The sequence below is a fragment of the Heterodontus francisci genome, chromosome 34, assembly GCF_036365525.1.
Source record: "Heterodontus francisci isolate sHetFra1 chromosome 34, sHetFra1.hap1, whole genome shotgun sequence".
In the NCBI taxonomy this organism is placed as follows: Eukaryota; Metazoa; Chordata; class Chondrichthyes; order Heterodontiformes; family Heterodontidae; genus Heterodontus; species Heterodontus francisci.
The window spans coordinates 16,795,308-16,819,653 of record NC_090404.1 but is presented as its reverse complement, the minus strand read 5'-3'; the positions used below and the strand labels follow the sequence as shown (position 1 = coordinate 16,819,653).

The 24,346-nt window shown below is 50.4% G+C and overlaps 1 protein-coding gene across 5 annotated transcripts in view; it reads right to left on the bottom strand.

The window, feature by feature from the left end:
• Positions 1-19,675, bottom strand: part of LOC137349117 (interferon regulatory factor 8-like) — a 74,620-nt gene extending 54,945 nt beyond the window's left edge. For 3 of the 5 annotated variants that reach the window (XM_068014474.1, XM_068014479.1, XM_068014477.1), the window contains exon 1: positions 19,416-19,674. The gene's annotated coding sequence lies outside the window, so the exon portion shown is untranslated. Of the gene's footprint in view, positions 1-19,411 lie in introns of all 5 variants that reach the window. The other 2 variants (XM_068014476.1, XM_068014475.1) reach the window with 2 other exon arrangements.
• Between the last annotated feature and the right edge of the window lie 4,671 nt (positions 19,676-24,346).

Below are 24,346 nucleotides of genomic sequence, written 5' to 3'. Positions count from 1 at the left end.
CCCCATTGATCAACACCAGCACGTCCATCACCCTGACACATTCCCCATTGATAAACACCAGCACGTCCATCACCCTGACACATTCCCTATTGATCAACACCAGCAGGTCCATCACCCTGACACATTCCCCATTGATCAACACCAGCACGTCCATCACCCTGACACATTCCCCATTGATAAACACCAGCACGTCCATCACCCTGACACATTCCCCATTGATAAACACCAGCACGTCCATCACCCTGACACATTCCCCATTGATCAACACCAGCACGTCCATCACCCTGACACAGGATTCCCCATTGATCAACACCAGCACGTCCATCACCCTGACACATTCCCCATTGATCAACACCAGCACGTCCATCATCCTGACACATTCCCCATTGATAAACACCAGCACGTCCATCACCCTTACACAGGATTCCCCATTGATCAACACCAGCACGTCCATCACCCTGACACATTCCCCATTGATCAACACCAGCACGTCCATCACCCTGACACAGGATTCCCCATTGATCAACACCAGCACGTCCATCACCCTGACACATTCCCCATTGATAAACACCAGCACGTCCATCATCCTGACACATTCCCCATTGATCAACACCAGCACGTCCATCACCCTGACACATTCCCCATTGATCAACACCAGCACGTCCATCACCCTGACACAGGATTCCCCATTGATCAACACCAGCACGTCCATCACCCTGACACATTCCCCATTGATAAACACCAGCACGTCCATCACCCTGACACATTCCCCATTGATAAACACCAGCACGTCCATCACCCTGACACATTCCCCATTGATCAACACCAGCACGTCCATCACCCTGACACAGGATTCCCCATTGATCAACACCAGCACGTCCATCACCCTGACACATTCCCCATTGATCAACACCAGCACGTCCATCATCCTGACACATTCCCCATTGATAAACACCAGCACGTCCATCACCCTGACACATTCCCCATTGATAAACACCAGCACGTCCATCACCCTGACACATTCCCCATTGATAAACACCAGCACGTCCATCACCCTGACACATTCCCCATTGATCAACACCAGCACGTCCATCACCCTGACACATTCCCCATTGATCAACACCAGCACGTCCATCACCCTGACACATTCCCCATTGATAAACACCAGCACGTCCATCACCCTGACACATTCCCCATTGATAAACACCAGCACGTCCATCACCCTGACACATTCCCCATTGATAAACACCAGCACGTCCATCACCCTGACACATTCCCCATTGATAAACACCAGCACGTCCATCACCCTGACACATTCCCCATTGATAAACACCAGCACGTCCATCACCCTGACACATTCCCCATTGATCAACACCAGCACGTCCATCACCCTGACATAGGATTCCCCATTGATCAACACCAGCACGTCCATCACCCTGACACATTCCCCATTGATAAACACCAGCACGTCCATCACCCTGACACATTCCCCATTGATAAACACCAGCATGTCCATCACCCTGACAAAGGATTCCCCATTGATCAACACCAGCACGCCCATCACCCTGACACATTCCCCATTGATAAACACCAGCACGCCCATCACCCTGACACATTCCCCATTGATAAACACCAGCACGTCCATCACCCTGACACATTCCCCATTGATAAACACCAGCACGTCCATCACCCTGACACAGGATTCCCCATTGATCAACACCAGCACGTCCATCACCCTGACACATTCCCCATTGATAAACACCAGCAGGTCCATCACGCTGACACATTCCCCATTGATCAACACCAGCACGTCCATCACCCTGACACATTCCCCATTGATCAACACCAGCACGTCCATCACCCTGACACATTCCCCATTGATAAACACCAGCACGTCCATCACCCTGACACATTCCCCATTGATCAACACCAGCACGTCCATCACCCTGACACATTCCCCATTGATCAACACCAGCACGTCCATCACCCTGACAAATTCCCCATTGATAAACACCAGCACGTCCATCACCCTGACACATTCCCCATTGATAAACACCAGCACGTCCATCACCCTGACACATTCCCCATTGATAAACACCAGCACGTCCATCACCCTGACACATTCCCCATTGATAAACACCAGCACGTCCATCACCCTGACACATTCCCCATTGAAAAAAAACAGCACGTCCATCACCCTGACACATTCCCCATTGATCAACAGCAGCACGTCCATCACCCTGACAAATTCCCCATTGATAAACACCAGCACATCCATCACCCTGACACATTCCCCATTGATAAACACCAGCACGTCCATCACCCTGACACATTCCCCATTGATAAACACCAGCACGTCCATCACCCTGACACAGGATTCCCCATTGATCAACACCAGCACGTCCATCACCCTGACACATTCCCCATTGATAAACACCAGCACGTCCATCACCCTGACACATTCCCCATTGATAAACACCAGCACGTCCATCACCCTGACACAGGATTCCCCATTGATCAACACCAGCACGTCCATCACCCTGACACATTCCCCATTGATAAACACCAGCATGTCCATCACCCTGACACATTCCCCATTGATAAACACCAGCACGTCCATCACCCTGACACATTCCCCATTGATCAACACCAGGACGTCCATCACCCTGACACATTCCCCATTGATCAACACCAGCACGTCCATCACCCTGACACATTCCCCATTGATAAACACCAGCACGTCCATCACCCTGACACATTCCCCATTGATAAACACCAGCACGTCCATCATCCTGACACATTCCCCATTGATAAACACCAGCATGTCCATCACCCTGACAAAGGATTCCCCATTGATAAACACCAGCACGTCCATCACCCTGACACATTCCCCATTGATCAACACCAGCACGTCCATCACCCTGACACATTCCCCATTGATAAACACCAGCACGTCCATCACCCTGACACATTCCCCATTGATCAACACCAGCACGTCCATCACCCTGACACATTCCCCATTGATCAACACCAGCACGTCCATCACCCTGACACAGGATTCCCCATTGATCAACACCAGCACGTCCATCACCCTGACACATTCCCCATTGATAAACACCAGCACGTCCATCACCCTGACACATTCCCCATTGATCAACACCAGCACGTCCATCACCCTGACACATTCCCCATTGATAAACACCAGCACGTCCATCACCCTGACACAGGATTCCCCATTGATAAACACCAGCACGTCCATCATCCTGACACATTCCCCATTGATCAACACCAGCACGTCCATCACCCTGACACATTCCCCATTGATCAACACCAGCACGTCCATCACCCTGACACATTCCACATTGATAAACACCAGCACGTCCATCACCCTGACACATTCCCCATTGATAAACACCAGCACGTCCATCACCCTGACACATTCCCCATTGATCAACACCAGCACGTCCATCACCCTGACACATTCCCCATTGATAAACACCAGCACGTCCATCACCCTGACACAGGATTCCCCATTGATCAACACCAGCACGTCCATCACCCAGACACATTCCCCATTGATCAACACCAGCACGTCCATCACCCTGACACATTCCCCATTGATAAACACCAGCACGTCCATCACCCTGACACATTCCCCATTGATCAACACCAGCACGTCCATCACCCTGACACAGGATTCCCCATTGATCAACACCAGCACGTCCATCACCCTGACACATTCCCCATTGATCAACACCAGCACGTCCATCACCCTGACACATTCCCCATTGATAAACACCAGCACGTCCATCACCCTGACACATTCCCCATTGATCAACACCAGCACGTCCATCACCCTGACACATTCCCCATTGATAAACACCAGCACGTCCATCACCCTGACACAGGATTCCCCATTGATCAACACCAGCACGTCCATCACCCTGACACATTCCCCATTGATCAACACCAGCACGTCCATCACCCTGACACATTCCCCATTGATCAACACCAGCACGTCCATCACCCTGACACATTCCCCATTGATCAACACCAGCACGTCCATCACCCTGACACAGGGTTCCCCATTGATCAACACCAGCACGTCCATCACCCTGACACATTCCCCATTGATCAACACCTGCATGTCCATCATCCTGACACATTCCCCATTGATCAACACCAGCACGTCCATCACCCTGACACATTCCCCATTGATAAACACCAGCACGTCCATCACCCTGACACATTCCCCATTGATCAACACCAGCACGTCCATCACCCTGACACATTCCCCATTGATCAACACCAGCACGTCCATCACCCTGACACATTCCCCATTGATCAACACCAGCACGTCCATCACCCGGACACATTACCCATTGATCAACACCAGCACGTCCATCACCCTGACACAGGGTTCCCCATTGATCAACACCAGCACGTCCATCACCCTGACACTTTCCCCATTGATCAACACCAGCACGTCCATCACCCTGACACAGGGTTCCCCATTGATCAACACCAGCACGTCCATCACCCTGACACATTCCCCATTGATCAACACCAGCACGTCCATCACCCTGACACAGAATTCCCCATTGATCAACACCAGCACGTCCATCACCCTGACACATTCCCCATTGATCAACACCAGCACGTCCATCACCCTGACACAGAATTCCCCATTGATCAACACCAGCACGTCCATCACCCTGACACATTCCCCATTGATCAACACCAGCACGTCCATCACCCTGACACATTCCCCATTGATCAACACCAGCACGTCCATCACCCTGACACATTCCCCATTGATCAACACCAGCACGTCCATCACCCTGACACATTCCCCATTGATAAACACCAGCACGTCCATCACCCTGACACATTCCCCATTGATCAACACCAGCACGTCCATCACCCGGACACATTCCCCATTGATCAACACCAGCACGTCCATCACCCGGACACATTCCCCATTGATAAACACCAGCACGTCCATCACCCTGACACATTCCCCATTGATAAACACCAGCACGTCCATCACCCGGACACATTCCCCATTGATAAACACCAGCACGTCCATCACCCTGACACATTCCCCATTGATAAACACCAGCACGTCCATCACCCTGACACATTCCCCATTGATCAACACCAGCACGTCCATCACCCTGACACAGGATTCCCCATTGATCAACACCAGCACGTCCATCACCCTGACACAGAATTCCCCATTGATAAACACCAGCACGTCCATCACCCTGACACAGAATTCCCCATTGATAAACACCAGCACGTCCATCACCCTGACACATTCCCCATTGATCAACACCAGCACGTCCATCACCCTGACACAGAATTCCCCATTGATAAACACCAGCACGTCCATCACCCTGACACATTCCCCATTGATCAACACCAGCACGTCCATCACTCTGACACAGGATTCCCCATTGATCAACACCAGCACGTCCATCACCCTGACACATTCCCCATTGATCAACACCAGCACGTCCATCACCCTGACACAGAATTCCCCATTGATAAACACCAGCACGTCCATCACCCTGACACATTCCCCATTGATCAACACCAGCACGTCCATCATCCTGACACATTCCCCATTGATCAACACCAGCACGTCCATCACCCTGACACATTCCCCATTGAAAAACACCAGCACGTCCATCACCCTGACACATTCCCCATTGATAAACACCAGCACGTCCATCACCCTGACACATTCCCCATTGATAAACACCAGCACGTCCATCACCCTGACACAGGATTCCCCATTGATAAACACCAGCACGTCCATCATCCTGACACATTCCCCATTGATCAACACCAGCACGTCCATCACCCTGACACATTCCCCATTGATCAACACCAGCACGTCCATCACCCTGACACATTCCCCATTGATAAACACCAGCACGTCCATCACCCTGACACATTCCCCATTGATAAACACCAGCACGTCCATCACCCTGACACAGAATTCCCCATTGATAAACACCAGCACGTCCATCACCCTGACACATTCCCCATTGATCAACACCAGCACATCCATCACCCTGACACAGAATTCCCCATTGATAAACACCAGCACGTCCATCACCCTGACACATTCCCCATTGATCAACACCAGCACGTCCATCACTCTGACACAGGAATCCCCATTGATCAACACCAGCACGTCCATCACCCTGACACATTCCCCATTGATCAACACCAGCACGTCCATCACCCTGACACAGAATTCCCCATTGATAAACACCAGCACGTCCATCACCCTGACACATTCCCCATTGATCAACACCAGCACGTCCATCATCCTCACTCATTCCCCATTGATCAACACCAGCACGTCCATCACCCTGACACATTCCCCATTGAAAAACACCAGCACGTCCATCACCCTGACACATTCCCCATTGATAAACACCAGCACGTCCATCACCCTGACACATTCCCCATTGATAAACACCAGCACGTCCATCACCCTGACACAGGATTCCCCATTGATAAACACCAGCACGTCCATCATCCTGACACATTCCCCATTGATCAACACCAGCACGTCCATCACCCTGACACATTCCCCATTGATCAACACCAGCACGTCCATCACCCTGACACATTCCCCATTGATAAACACCAGCACGTCCATCACCCTGACACATTCCCCATTGATAAACACCAGCACGTCCATCACCCTGACACATTCCCCATTGATAAACACCAGCACGTCCATCACCCTGACACATTCCCCATTGATAAACACCAGCACGTCCATCACCCTGACACAGGATTCCCCATTGATCAACACCAGCACGTCCATCACCCAGACACATTCCCCATTGATCAACACCAGCACGTCCATCACCCTGACACATTCCCCATTGATAAACACCAGCACGTCCATCACCCTGACACATTCCCCATTGATCAACACCAGCACGTCCATCACCCTGACACAGGATTCCCCATTGATCAACACCAGCACGTCCATCACCCTGACACATTCCCCATTGATCAACACCAGCACGTCCATCACCCTGACACATTCCCCATTGATAAACACCAGCACGTCCATCACCCTGACACATTCCCCATTGATCAACACCAGCACGTCCATCACCCTGACACATTCCCCATTGATAAACACCAGCACGTCCATCACCCTGACACAGGATTCCCCATTGATCAACACCAGCACGTCCATCACCCTGACACATTCCCCATTGATCAACACCAGCACGTCCATCACCCTGACACATTCCCCATTGATCAACACCAGCACGTCCATCACCCTGACACATTCCCCATTGATCAACACCAGCACGTCCATCACCCTGACACAGGGTTCCCCATTGATCAACACCAGCACGTCCATCACCCTGACACATTCCCCATTGATCAACACCTGCACGTCCATCATCCTGACACATTCCCCATTGATCAACACCAGCACGTCCATCACCCTGACACATTCCCCATTGATAAACACCAGCACGTCCATCACCCTGACACATTCCCCATTGATCAACACCAGCACGTCCATCACCCTGACACATTCCCCATTGATCAACACCAGCACGTCCATCACCCTGACACATTCCCCATTGATAAACACCAGCACGTCCATCACCCTGACACATTCCCCATTGATCAACACCAGCACGTCCATCACCCTGACACAGGGTTCCCCATTGATCAACACCAGCACGTCCATCACCCTGACACATTCCCCATTGATCAACACCAGCACGTCCATCACCCTGACACAGGGTTCCCCATTGATCAACACCAGCACGTCCATCACCCTGACACATTCCCCATTGATCAACACCAGCACCTCCATCACCCTGACACATTCCCCATTGATCAACACCAGCACGTCCATCACCCTGACACAGAATTCCCCATTGATCAACACCAGCACGTCCATCACCCTGACACATTCCCCATTGATCAACACCAGCACGTCCATCACCCTGACACATTCCCCATTGATCAACACCAGCACGTCCATCACCCTGACACATTCCCCATTGATCAACACCAGCACGTCCATCACCCTGACACATTCCCCATTGATAAACACCAGCACGTCCATCACCCTGACACATTCCCCATTGATCAACACCAGCACGTCCATCACCCGGACATATTCCCCATTGATCAACACCAGCACGTCCATCACCCGGACACATTCCCCATTGATAAACACCAGCACGTCCATCACCCTGACACATTCCCCATTGATAAACACCAGCACGTCCATCACCCGGACACATTCCCCATTGATAAACACCAGCACGTCCATCACCCTGACACATTCCCCATTGATAAACACCAGCACGTCCATCACCCTGACACATTCCCCATTGATCAACACCAGCACGTCCATCACCCTGACACAGGATTCCCCATTGATCAACACCAGCACGTCCATCACCCTGACACAGAATTCCCCATTGATAAACACCAGCACGTCCATCACCCTGACACAGAATTCCCCATTGATAAACACCAGCACGTCCATCACCCTGACACATTCCCCATTGATCAACACCAGCACGTCCATCACCCTGACACAGAATTCCCCATTGATAAACACCAGCACGTCCATCACCCTGACACATTCCCCATTGATCAACACCAGCACGTCCATCACTCTGACACAGGATTCCCCATTGATCAACACCAGCACGTCCATCACCCTGACACATTCCCCATTGATCAACACCAGCACGTCCATCACCCTGACACAGAATTCCCCATTGATAAACCCCAGCACGTCCATCACCCTGACACATTCCCCATTGATCAACACCAGCACGTCCATCATCCTGACACATTCCCCATTGATCAACACCAGCACGTCCATCACCCTGACACATTCCCCATTGAAAAACACCAGCACGTCCATCACCCTGACACATTCCCCATTGATAAACACCAGCACGTCCATCACCCTGACACATTCCCCATTGATAAACACCAGCACGTCCATCACCCTGACACATTCCCCATTGATCAACACCAGCACGTCCATCATCCTGACACATTCCCCATTGATCAACACCAGCACGTCCATCACCCTGACACATTCCCCATTGAAAAACACCAGCACGTCCATCACCCTGACAAATTCCCCATTGATAAACACCAGCACGTCCATCACCCTGACACAGGATTCCCCATTGATCAACACCAGCACGTCCATCACCCTGACACATTCCCCATTGATCAACACCAGCACGTCTATCACCCTGACACATTCCCCATTGATCAACACCAGCACGTCCATCACCCTGACACATTCCCCATTGATCAACACCAGCACGTCCATCATCCTGACACATTCCCCATTGATCAACACCAGCACGTCCATCACCCTGACACATTCCCCATTGATCAACACCAGCACGTCCATCACCCGGACACATTCCCCATTGATCAACACCAGCACGTCCATCATCCTGACACATTCCCCATTGATCAACACCAGCACGTCCATCATCCTGACACATTCCCCATTGATAAACACCAGCACGTCCATCACCCTGACACATTCCCCATTGATCAACACCAGCACGTCCATCACCCTGACACATTCCCCATTGATCAACACCAGCACGTCCATCACCCTGACACATTCCCCATTGAAAAAAAACAGCACGTCCATCACCCTGACACATTCCCCATTGATCAACACCAGCACGTCCATCACCCTGACACATTCCCCATTGATAAACACCAGCAGGTCCATCACCCTGACACATTCCCCATTGAAAAAAAACAGCACGTCCATCACCCTGACACATTCCCCATTGATCAACACCAGCACGTCCATCACCCTGACACATTCCCCATTGATCAACACCAGCACGTCCATCACCCTGACACATTCCCCATTGATCAACACCAGCACGTCCATCATCCTGACACATTCCCCATTGATCAACACCAGCACGTCCATCACCCTGACACATTCCCCATTGATCAACACCAGCACGTCCATCACCCGGACACATTCCCCATTGATCAACACCAGCACGTCCATCATCCTGACACATTCCCCATTGATCAACACCAGCACGTCCATCACCCTGACACATTCCCCATTGAAAAAAAACAGCACGTCCATCACCCTGACACATTCCCCATTGATAAACACCAGCACGTCCATCACCCTGACACATTCCCCATTGATAAACACCAGCACGTCCATCACCCTGACACATTCCCCATTGATCAACACCAGCACGTCCATCACCCTGACACATTCCCCATTGATCAACACCAGCACGTCCATCACCCTGACACAGGGTTCCCCATTGATCAACACCAGCACGTCCATCACCCTGACACATTCCCCATTGATGAACACCAGCACGTCCATCACCCTGACACATTCCCCATTGATAAACACCAGCACGTCCATCACCCTGACACATTCCCCATTGATCAACACCAGCACGTCCATCATCCTGACACATTCCCCATTGATCAACACCAGCACGTCCATCACCCTGACACATTCCCCATTGATCAACACCAGCACGTCCATCACCCTGACACATTCCCCATTGATCAACACCAGCACGTCCATCACCCTGACACATTCCCCATTGAAAAAAAACAGCACGTCCATCATCCTGACACATTCCCCATTGATGAACACCAGCACGTCCATCACCCTGACACATTCCCCATTGATCAACACCAGCACGTCCATCATCCTGACACATTCCCCATTGATCAACACCAGCACGTCCATCACCCTGACACATTCCCCATTGATCAACACCAGCACGTCCATCACCCTGACACATTCCCCATTGATCAACACCAGCACGTCCATCACCCTGACACATTCCCCATTGATCAACACCAGCACGTCCATCACCCTGACACATTCCCCATTGAAAAAAAACAGCACGTCCATCACCCTGACACATTCCCCATTGATCAACACCAGCACGTCCATCACCCTGACACATTCCCCATTGATAAACACCAGCACGTCCATCACCCTGACACAGGATTCCCCATTGATCAACACCAGCACGTCCATCACCCTGACACATTCCCCATTGATCAACACCAGCACGTCCATCACCCTGACACATTCCCTATTGATCAACACCAGCACGTCCATCACCCTGACACATTCCCTATTGATAAACACCAGCACGTCCATCACCCTGACACATTCCCCATTGATCAACACCAGCACGTCCATCACCCTGAAACAGGTTTCCCCATTGATCAACACCAGCACGTCCACCACCCTGACACATTCCCCATTGATCAACACCAGCACGTCCATCACCCTGACACATTCCCCATTGATCAACACCAGCACGTCCATCACCCTGACACATTCCCCATTGATCAACACCAGCACGTCCATCACCCTGAAACAGGTTTCCCCATTGATCAACACCAGCACGTCCATCACCCTGACACATTCCCCATTGATAAACACCAGCACGTCCATCACCCTGACACATTCCCCATTGATCAACACCAGCACGTCCATCACCCTGACACATTCCCCATTGATCAACACCAGCACGTCCATCACCCTGAAACAGGTTTCCCCATTGATCAACACCAGCACGTCCATCACCCTGACACATTCCCCATTGATCAACACCAGCACGTCCATCACCCTGACACATTCCCCATTGATCAACACCAGCACGTCCATCACCCTGACACATTCCCCATTGATCAACACCAGCACGTCCATCACCCTGACACATTCCCCATTGATCAACACCAGCACGTCCATCACCCTGACACATTCCCCATTGATCAACACCAGCACGTCCATCACCCTGACACATTCCCCATTGATCAACACCAGCACGTCCATCACCCTGAAACAGGTTTCCCCATTGATCAACACCAGCACGTCCATCACCCTGACACATTCCCCATTGATAAACACCAGCACGTCCATCACCCTGACACATTCCCCATTGATAAACACCAGCACGTCCATCACCCTGACACATTCCCCATTGATCAACACCAGCACGTCCATCACCCTGACACATTCCCCATTGATCAACACCAGCACGTCCATCACCCTGACACATTCCCCATTGATCAACACCAGCACGTCCATCACCCTGACACATTCCCCATTGATCAACACCAGCACGTCCATCACCCTGACACATTCCCCATTGATCAACACCAGCACGTCCATCACCCTGACACATTCCCCATTGATCAACACCAGCACGTCCATCACCCTGACACATTCCCCATTGATCAACACCAGCACGTCCATCACCCTGAAACAGGTTTCCCCATTGATCAACACCAGCACGTCCATCACCCTGACACATTCCCCATTGATAAACACCAGCACGTCCATCACCCTGACACATTCCCCATTGATAAACACCAGCACGTCCATCACCCTGACACATTCCCCATTGATAAACACCAGCACGTCCATCACCCTGACACATTCCCCATTGATCAACACCAGCACGTCCATCACGCTGACACATTCCCCATTGATAAACACCAGCACGTCCATCACCCTGACACATTCCCCATTGATCAACACCAGCACGTCCATCATCCTGACACAGGATTCCCCATTGATAAACACCAGCACGTCCATCACCCTGACACATTCCCCATTGATAAACACCAGCACGTCCATCACCCTGACACATTCCCCATTGATCAACACCAGCACGTCCATCACCCTGACACATTCCCCATTGATCAACACCAGCACGTCCATCATCCTGACACATTCCCCATTGATAAACACCAGCACGTCCATCACCCTGACACATTCCCCATTGATCAACACCAGCACGTCCATCATCCTGACACATTCCCCATTGATAAACACCAGCACGTCCATCACCCTGACACATTCCCCATTGATCAACACCAGCACGTCCATCACCCTGACACATTCCCCATTGATAAACACCAGCACGTCCATCACCCTGACACATTCCCCATTGATCAACACCAGCACGTCCATCACCCTGACACATTCCCCATTGATCAACACCAGCACGTCCATCACCCTGACACATTCCCTATTGATAAACACCAGCACGTCCATCACCCTGACACATTCCCCATTGATAAACACCAGCACGTCCATCACCCTGACACATTCCCCATTGATAAACACCAGCACGTCCATCACCCTGACACATTCCCCATTGATCAACACCAGCACGTCCATCACCCTGACACAGAATTCCCCATTGATAAACACCAGCACGTCCATCACCCTGACACAGGTTTCCCCATTGATCAACACCAGCACGTCCATCACCCTGACACATTCCCCATTGATCAACACCAGCACGTCCATCACCCTGACACATTCCCCATTGATCAACACCAGCACGTCCATCACCCTGACACATTCCCCATTGATCAACACCAGCACGTCCATCACCCTGAAACAGGTTTCCCCATTGATCAACACCAGCACGTCCATCACCCTGACACATTCCCCATTGATAAACACCAGCACGTCCATCACCCTGACACATTCCCCATTGATAAACACCAGCACGTCCATCACCCTGACACATTCCCCATTGATCAACACCAGCACGTCCATCACCCTGACACATTCCCCATTGATCAACACCAGCACGTCCATCACCCTGACACATTCCCCATTGATCAACACCAGCACGTCCATCACCCTGACACATTCCCCATTGATCAACACCAGCACGTCCATCACCCTGAAACAGGTTTCCCCATTGATCAACACCAGCACGTCCATCACCCTGACACATTCCCCATTGATAAACACCAGCACGTCCATCACCCTGACACATTCCCCATTGATAAACACCAGCACGTCCATCACCCTGACACATTCCCCATTGATCAACACCAGCACGTCCATCACCCTGACACATTCCCCATTGATCAACACCAGCACGTCCATCACCCTGACACATTCCCCATTGATCAACACCAGCACGTCCATCATCCTGACACAGGATTCCCCATTGATAAACACCAGCACGTCCATCACCCTGACACATTCCCCATTGATAAACACCAGCACGTCCATCACCCTGACACATTCCCCATTGATAAACACCAGCACGTCCATCACCCTGACACATTCCCCATTGATCAACACCAGCACGTCCATCACCCTGACACATTCCCTATTGATAAACACCAGCACGTCCATCACCCTGACACAGAATTCCCCATTGATCAACACCAGCACGTCCATCACCCTGACACATTCCCCATTGATCAACACCAGCACGTCCATCACCCTGACACATTCCCCATTGATCAACACCAGCACGTCCATCATCCTGACACATTCCCCATTGATAAACACCAGCACGTCCATCACCCTGACACATTCCCCATTGATCAACACCAGCACGTCCATCATCCTGACACATTCCCCATTGATCAACACCAGCACGTCCATCACCCTGACACATTCCCCATTGATCAACACCAGCACGTCCATCACCCTGACACATTCCCCATTGATCAACACCAGCACGTCCATCACCCTGACACATTCCCCATTGATCAACACCAGCACGTCCATCACCCTGACACAGGTTTCCCCATTGATCAACACCAGCACGTCCATCACCCTGACACATTCCCCATTGATCAACACCAGCACGTCCATCACCCTGACACATTCCCCATTGATCAACACCAGCACGTCCATCGCCCTGAAACAGGTTTCCCCATTGATCAACACCAGCACGTCCATCACCCTGACACATTCCCCATTGATCAACACCAGCACGTCCATCACCCTGACACATTCCCCATTGATCAACACCAGCACGTCCATCACCCTGACACATTCCCCATTGATCAACACCAGCACGTCCATCACCCTGACACATTCCCCATTGATCAACACCAGCACGTCCATCACCCTGACACATTCCCCATTGATCAACACCAGCACGTCCATCATCCTGACACAGGATTCCCCATTGATAAACACCAGCACGTCCATCACCCTGACACATTCCCCATTGATCAACACCAGCACGTCCATCATCCTGACACAGGATTCCCCATTGATAAACACCAGCACGTCCATCACCCTGACACATTCCCCATTGATAAACACCAGCACGTCCATCACCCTGACACATTCCCCATTGATCAACACCAGCACGTCCATCACCCTGACACATTCCCCATTGATCAACACCAGCACGTCCATCACCCTGACACATTCCCCATTGATCAACACCAGCACGTCCATCACCCTGACACATTCCCCATTGATCAACACCAGCACGTCCATCACCCTGACACATTCCCCATTGATAAACACCAGCAGGTCCATCACACTGACACATTCCCCATTGATCAACACCAGCACGTCCATCACCCTGACACATTCCCTATTGATAAACACCAGCACGTCCATCACCCTGACACATTCCCCATTGATAAACACCAGCACGTCCATCACCCTGACACATTCCCCATTGATAAACACCAGCACGTCCATCACCCTGACACATTCCCCATTGATCAACACCAGCACGTCCATCACCCTGACACAGAATTCCCCATTGATAAACACCAGCACGTCCATCACCCTGACGCAGGTTTCCCCATTGATCAACACCAGCACGTCCATCACCCTGACACATTCCCCATTGATCAACACCAGCACGTCCATCACCCTGACACATTCCCCATTGATCAACACCAGCACGTCCATCATCCTGACACAGGATTCCCCATTGATAAACACCAGCACGTCCATCACCCTGACACATTCCCCATTGATAAACACCAGCACGTCCATCACCCTGACACATTCCCCATTGATCAACACCAGCACGTCCATCACCCTGACACATTCCCCATTGATCAACACCAGCACGTCCATCACCCTGACACATTCCCCATTGATCAACACCAGCACGTCCATCACCCTGACACATTCCCCATTGATCAACACCAGCACGTCCATCACCCTGACACATTCCCCATTGATCAACACCAGCACGTCCATCACCCTGACACATTCCCCATTGATCAACACCAGCACGTCCATCATCCTGACACATTCCCCATTGATCAACACCAGCACGTCCATCACCCTGACACATTCCCCATTGATCAACACCAGCACGTCCATCATCCTGACACATTCCCCATTGATCAACACCAGCACGTCCATCACCCTGACACATTCCCCATTGATCAACACCAGCACGTCCATCATCCTGACACAGGATTCCCCATTGATAAACACCAGCACGTCCATCACCCTGACACATTCCCTATTGATAAACACCAGCACGTCCATCACCCTGACACAGAATTCCCCATTGATCAACACCAGCACGTCCATCACCCTGACACATTCCCCATTGATCAACACCAGCACGTCCATCACCCTGACACAGGATTCCCCATTGATCAACACCAGCACGTCCATCACCCTGACACATTCCCCATTGATCAACACCAGCACGTCCATCACCCTGACACATTCCCCATTGATCAACACCAGCACGTCCATCATCCTGACACATTCCCCATTGATAAACACCAGCACGTCCATCACCCTGACACATTCCCCATTGATCAACACCAGCACGTCCATCATCCTGACACATTCCCCAATGATCAACACCAGCACGTCCATCACCCTGACACATTCCCCATTGATAAACACCAGCACGTCCATCACCCTGACACAGGTTTCCCCATTGATCAACACCAGCACGTCCATCACCCTGACACATTCCCCATTGATCAACACCAGCACGTCCATCACCCTGACACATTCCCCATTGATCAACACCAGCACGTCCATCACCCGGACACATTCCCCATTGATCAACACCAGCACGTCCATCACCCTGACACATTCCCCATTGATCAACACCAGCACGTCCATCATCCTGACACATTCCCCATTGATCAACACCAGCACGTCCATCACCCTGACACATTCCCCATTGATCAACACCAGCACGTCCATCACCCTGACACATTCCCCATTGATCAACACCAGCACGTCCATCACCCTGACACATTCCCCATTGATCAACACCAGCACGTCCATCACCCGGACACATTCCCCATTGATCAACACCAGCACGTCCATCACCCTGACACATTCCCCATTGATCAACACCAGCACGTCCATCATCCTGACACATTCCCCATTGATCAACACCAGCACGTCCATCACCCTGACACATTCCCCATTGATCAACACCAGCACGTCCATCACCCTGACACATTCCCCATTGATCAACACCAGCACGTCCATCACCCTGACACATTCCCCATTGATCAACACCAGCACGTCCATCACCCTGACACATTCCCCATTGATCAACACCAGCACGTCCATCACCCTGACACATTCCCCATTGATCAACACCAGCACGTCCATCACCCGGACACATTCCCCATTGATCAACACCAGCACGTCCATCATCCTGACACATTCCCCATTGATCAACACCAGCACGTCCATCACCCTGACACATTCCCCATTGATCAACACCAGCACGTCCATCACCCTGACACATTCCCCATTGATCAACACCAGCACGTCCATCACCCTGACACATTCCCCATTGATCAACACCAGCACGTCCATCACCCTGACACATTCCCCATTGATCAACACCAGCACGTCCATCACCCTGACACAGGATTCCCCATTGATCAACACCAGCACGTCCATCACCCGGACACATTCCCCATTGATCAACACCAGCACGTCCATCACCCTGACACATTCCCCATTGATCAACACCAGCACGTCCATCACCCTGACACATTCCCCATTGATCAACACCAGCACGTCCATCACCCTGACACATTCCCCATTGATCAACACCAGCACGTCCATCACCCTGACACATTCCCCATTGATAAACACCAGCACGTCCATCACCCTGACACATTCCCCATTGATCAACACCAGCACGTCCATCACCCTGACACATTCCCCATTGATCAACACCAGCACGTCCATCACCCTGACACATTCCCCATTGATAAACACCAGCACGTCCATCACCCTGACACATTCCCCATTGATAAACACCAGCACGTCCATCACCCTGACACATTCCCCATTGATCAACACCAGCACGTCCATCACCCTGACACATTCCCCATTGATAAACACCAGCACGTCCATCACCCTGACACATTCCCCATTGATCAACACCAGCACGTCCATCACCCTGACACATTCCCCATTGATCAACACCAGCACGTCCATCACCCTGACACATTCCCCATTGATCAACACCAGCACGTCCATCACCCTGACACATTCCCCATTGATCAACACCAGCACGTCCATCACCCTGACACATTCCCCATTGATCAACACCAGCACGTCCATCACCCGGACACATTCCCCATTGATCAACACCAGCACGTCCATCATCCTGACACATTCCCCATTGATCAACACCAGCACGTCCATCACCCTGACACATTCCCCATTGATCAACACCAGCACGTCCATCACCCTGACACATTCCCCATTGATCAACACCAGCACGTCCATCACCCTGACACATTCCCCATTGATCAACACCAGCACGTCCATCACCCTGACACATTCCCCATTGATCAACACCAGCACGTCCATCACCCTGACACAGGATTCCCCATTGATCAACACCAGCACGTCCATCACCCGGACACATTCCCCATTGATCAACACCAGCACGTCCATCACCCTGACACATTCCCCATTGATCAACACCAGCACGTCCATCACCCTGACACATTCCCCATTGATCAACACCAGCACGTCCATCACCCTGACACATTCCCCATTGATCAACACCAGCACGTCCATCACCCTGACACATTCCCCATTGATAAACACCAGCACGTCCATCACCCTGACACATTCCCCATTGATCAACACCAGCACGTCCATCACCCTGACACATTCCCCATTGATCAACACCAGCACGTCCATCACCCTGACACATTCCCCATTGATAAACACCAGCACGTCCATCACCCTGACACATTCCCCATTGATAAACACCAGCACGTCCATCACCCTGACACATTCCCCATTGATCAACACCAGCACGTCCATCACCCTGACACATTCCCCATTGATCAACACCAGCACGTCCATCACCCTGTCACATTCCCCATTGATAAACACCAGCTGGAGTTTATATTCCGCACACATGAACATTCCGCCACCATTAACCAGGTTTATGACCATTACCTTTGCCCCTCCAGCATGAGTTCCAACTCCTGACAGTTTACATTTACTCAAAACCCAATCTCAGTTTCCGCCACCAATGCTGCTTTTAAAACGACAACTTGCGATTCCTCATGCACAACTTACTCACTTGTTTCCCCGGATGCCGGTCCCGATCCCGGTCTCGGTCCAGCAGCAGCAGCAGGGTTTCCCTGGTATTTGGGTTTGTTTGTAAAGTGCCCAGTATCCCCTAGCTCACTTCCTTCACTCTGACTATTAAATAGCAGGCTCCAGACTCCCGCCCTCTGCTTTATAGACTTGCTTCAGTCACCAGCTTTCCAAGAAATCACGTGACTATCTCACCAAAAGCTCTTGTCGTCACACAGGCTGGAACTGAACCTGTAGATGGAGCGTTTCACAGCTCAAACACACACACACACACACAGCTCAAACACACACACACACACACAGCTCAAACACACACACACACACAGACAGCTCAAACACACACACACACACAGCTCAAACACACAGCTCAAACACACACACACACAGTTCAAACACACACACACAGACAGCTCAAACACACACACACACACACACAGCTCAAACACGCACACACACACACAGCTCAAACACACACACACACACACACACACAGCTCAAACACACACACACACAGACAGCTCAAACACACACACACACAGACAGCTCAAACACACACACACACACAGACAGCTCAAACACACACACACACACAGCTCAAACACACACACAGCTCAAACACACACACACACACAGCTCAAACACACACACACACACACACAGCTCAAACACACACACACACACAGTTCAAACACACACACACACACACAGACACCTCAAACACACACACACACACACACACAGCTCAAACACACACACACACACACACAGCTCAAACACACACACACACACACACAGCTCAAACACACACACACACAGACACACAGCTCAAACACACACACACACAGACAGCTCAAACACACACACACACACAGACAGCTCAAACACACACACACACACAGACAGCTCAAACACACACACACACACACACAGACAGCTCAAACACACACACACACACAGACAGCTCAAACACACACACACACACACACACAGCTCAAACACACACACACACACAGCTCAAACACACACACACACAAACAGCTCAAACACACACACACACACACACAGCTCAAACACACACACACACAGCTCAAACACACACTCACACAGACAGCTCAAACACACACTCACACACAGCTCAAGCACACACTCACACACAGCTCAAGCACACACACACAGACAGCTCAAACACACACACACAGACAGCTCAAACACACACACACACACACAGCTCAAACACACACACACACAGCTCAAACACACACACACAGCTCAAACACACACACACAGCTCAAACACACACACACACACACACACACACAGCTCAAACACACACACACACAGCTCAAACACACACACACAGCTCAAACACACACACACACACACACAGCTCAAACACACACACACACAGCTCAAACACACACACACACACAGCTCAAACACACACACACACAGACAGCTCAAACACACACACACACAGACAGCTCAAACACACACACACACAGCTCAAACACACACACTCACAGACAGAACTGTACACAGTACTCCAGCTGTGGCCTTACTAGTGTTTTATACAGCTCCATCATAACCTCCCTGCTCTTATATTCTATGCCTCGGCTAATAAAGGCAAGTATCTCATATGCCTTCCTAACCACCTTATCTACCTGTGCTGCTGCCTTCAGTGATCTATGGACAAGTACACCAAGGTCCCTCTTACCCTCTGTACTTCCTAGGGTCCGACCATCCATTGTATATTCCCTTGCCTTGTTAGTCCTCCCAAAATGCATCACCTCACACTTCTCAGGATTAAATTCCATTTGCCACTGCTCTGCCCATCTTACCAGCCCATCTATATCGTCCTGTAATCTAAGGCTTTCCTCCTCACTATTTACGACACCACCAATTTTCGTGTCATCTGTGAACTTACTGATCATATCTCCTATATTCATGTCTAAATCATTAATGTACACTACAAACAGTAAGGGTCCCAGCACCGATCCCTGTGATACACCACTGGTCACAGGCTTCCAATCGCAGAAACAACCCTCGACCATCACCCTCTGCCTCCTGCCACTAAGCCAATTTTGGATCCAATTTGCCAAATTGCCCTGGATCCTATGGGCTCTTACCTTCTTAACCAATCTCCCATGTGGGACCTTATCAAAAGCCTTACTGAAGTCCATGTAGACTACATCAACTGCTTTACCCTCATCTACACATCTAGTCACCTCCTCGAAAAATTCAATCAAGTTAGTTAGACACGATCTCCCCCTGACAAAGCCATGCTGACGATCCCTGATTAATCCCTGCCTCTCCAAGTGGAGATTAATTCTGTCCCTCAGAATTTTTTCCAATAGTTTCCCGACCACTGATGTTAGACTCACCGGCCTGTAATTACCTGGTTTATCCCTACTACCCTTCTTGAATAATGGTACCACATTCGCTGTCCTCCAGTCCTCTGGTACCTCTCCAGTGGCCAGAGAGGATTTGAAAATTTGTGTCTGAGCCCCTGCTATCTCCTCCCTTGCCTCACATAACAGCCTGGGATACATCAACTGGGCCTGGGGATTTATCCACTTTTAAGCCCGCTATATCTCCTCCCTTTCAATGCTAATTTGTTCAAGTACAGCACAAGCCCCTCCCCGATCTCTACACCTACATTGTCCTTCTCCATAGTGAACACCGATGAAAAGTAATCATTTAAAACCCCACTTATGTCCTCCGGCTCCACACACAAGTTGCCACTTTGGTCCCTAATGGACCCTACTCTTTCCCTGGTTATCCTCTTGCCCACAATATACTTATAAAATGCCTTAGGAGTTTCCTTTATCTTGTCTGTCAGTGATGATTCATGTCCCCTCTTCGCTCTCCTAACTACTTTTTTAGCACCCCCTACACTTTCTATACTCCTCTTGTGCCTCCACTGTTTTCAGCGCTCTGAATCTGCCATTAGCTTCCATTTTTTTCCTTATCCAATCCTCTTTAACCCTTGACATCCAGGGTTCCATGGACTTGTTGTTCCTACCCTTCACTTTAACGGGAACATGTTGGCCCTGAACTCTCACTATTTCCTCTTTGAATGACTCCCACTGGTCTGATGTAGACTTTCCGACAAGTAGCTGCTCCGAGTCCACTTTGGCCAGATCCTGTTTTATCAGATTGAAATTGCACTTCCCCCAATTCAGTGGTTTTATTTCCGGCCCGTCTTTGTGCTTTTCCACAGCTACCTTAAATCTTACAGAGTTATGGTCACTATCCCCGAAATGCTCCCTCACTGACACTTCTACCACTTGTCCGGCTTCATTCCCAAGGATTAGGTCCAGCACCGCCCTTTCTCTTGGAGGACTTTCTACGTACTGGCTCAAAAAGCTCTCCTGTATGCAATGTAAGAATTCCACCAACTTTAAGCCTTTTCCACTAAGACTACATGCCACACCCCTCACTGTAACACTCCCTGATATATCCCATACCCCTCACTTTCCTTTCTGATATATCCCACACCCCTCACTGTAACACTCTCTGATATATCTCACACCCCTCACTGTAACACTCTGATATATCCCACACCCCTCACTGCAACACACTCTGATATATCCCACACCCCTCACTGTAACACTCCCTGATATATCCCACAGCCCTCACTGTAACATTCTGATATATCCCACACCCCTCACTGTAACACACTCTGATATATCCCACACCCCTCACTGTAACACTCTCTGATATATCCCACACCCCTCACTGTAACACTCTCTGATATATCCCACACCCCTCACTGTAACACACTCTGATATATCCCACACCCCTCACTGTAACACTCTCTGATATATCCCACACCCCTCACTGTAACACTCTCTGATATATCCCACACCCCTCACTGTAACACTCTCTGATATATCCCACACCCCTCACTGTAACACACTCTGATATATCCCACACCCCTCACTGTAACACTCTCTGATATATCCCACACCCCTCACTGTAACACACTCTGATATATCCCACACCCCTCACTGTAACACTCTCTGATATATCCCACACCCCTCACTGTAACACTCTCTGATATATCCCACACCCCTCACTGTAACACACTCTGATATATCCCACACCCCTCACTGTAACACTCTCTGATATATCCCACACCCCTCACTGTAACACTCTCTGATATATCCCACACCCCTCACTGTAACACACTCTGATATATCCCACACCCCTCACTGTAACACTCTCTGATATATCCCACACCCCTCACTGTAACACACTCTGATATATCCCACACCTCTCACTGTAACACTCTCTGATATATCCCACACCCCTCACTGTAACACTCTCTGATATATCCCACACCCCTCACTGTAACACTCTCTGATATATCCCACACCCCTCACTGTAACACTCTCTGATATATCCCACACCCCTCACTGTAACACACTCTGATATATCCCACACCCCTCACTGTAACACTCTCTGATATATCCCACACCCCTCACTGTAACACACTCTGATATACCCCACACCCCTCACTTTCCTTTCTGATATATCCCACACCCCTCACTGTAACACTCTATGATATATCCCACACCCCTCACTTTCCTTTCTGATATATCCCACACCTCTCACTGTAACACTCTCGGATATATCCCACACGCCTCACTGCAACACTCTGATATATCCCACACCCCTCACTGTAACACTCTCTGATATACCCCACACGCCCCACTGTAACACTCTCTGATATACCCCACACCCCTCACTTTCCTTTCTGATATATCCCACACCCCTCACTGTAACACTCTCTGATATATCCCACACCCCTCACTGTAACACTCTCGGATATATCCCACACCCCTCACTGTAAACACTCTCTGATATATCTCACACCCCTCACTGTAACACTCTCTGATATATCCCACACCC